The following is an 850-nucleotide window of genomic DNA, read 5'->3' on the forward strand; positions in this document are numbered from 1 at the left end:
TCCTAGGAGCTGAAGAGTATCTCAACATAACTTTTGTCTCTGAGGTCCAAAAAAAATCGCCCAATCCCTTTCCCATGGCTTCCTATTCTTAACAGAATCAAACGCAAAGGAGTCAGTGTGGCTGCCCAGAGCAGGGCCTTTCTCTAAAAATGACCTGCCTCTCCCTTCCGCCCACCTCGCCACGCGCTTGCTTCCCCGAACTCCTAGCGGTATGTCCCACAATCAAAACAAGCCCAGATTTCAATTAGAAATGGGCGTACTCTTATTTCTCTAGGAAAGTCTGATTGTTTAAGATTCAATTTAAGTGTTTCCCCTCTGGCAGTCTTTTTCTGGCCGCTGCCCCACCCAAATGCTAGCTCCTCCAGGACTGTATTTCCATACACACTTTCCCCCATCGCCCGCGCACAAACCACGCTGTAATTGCTGATTGTGAGTACACATCCCACCCCCAGGGCTAGAGCTGAACTAGGGTAGTCTCCACGTGCACAGCTCGCCTGCTGGGGTGGGCAAACACACGAACTATCGGAAGGGTATTCCTGCAGGTTAAATACGACAGCAGCCCACCTCCTTCTCCTTTGCTTCCCCTGTCATTGGTTCAGCCTTTCCGCTCCCGGCCCCCGCCCCCAGCCCGCCTCCGCAGGCTGCAGGAGGCGGAAGGTTCTGCGCACGCGCCAAAGGGAGGGGCTCGCTCGGCAAGGGGCGGGGCAAGGGGAGAGGAGGGCGCAGAGAGGCGGAGGGGGGCAGCCACAGCGTGGCGCGGCAGTTGCGTCTGGGTCGCGTGCGCGCGGAGCCTGGGGGGGCGGGGCTGAGGCGGGCTTGTGACCCCGCCCCCGCCTTTGGCCCCGCCCCC

The sequence above is a fragment of the Ailuropoda melanoleuca genome, chromosome 14 (assembly GCF_002007445.2).
Source record: "Ailuropoda melanoleuca isolate Jingjing chromosome 14, ASM200744v2, whole genome shotgun sequence".
NCBI lineage: Eukaryota > Metazoa > Chordata > Mammalia > Carnivora > Ursidae > Ailuropoda > Ailuropoda melanoleuca.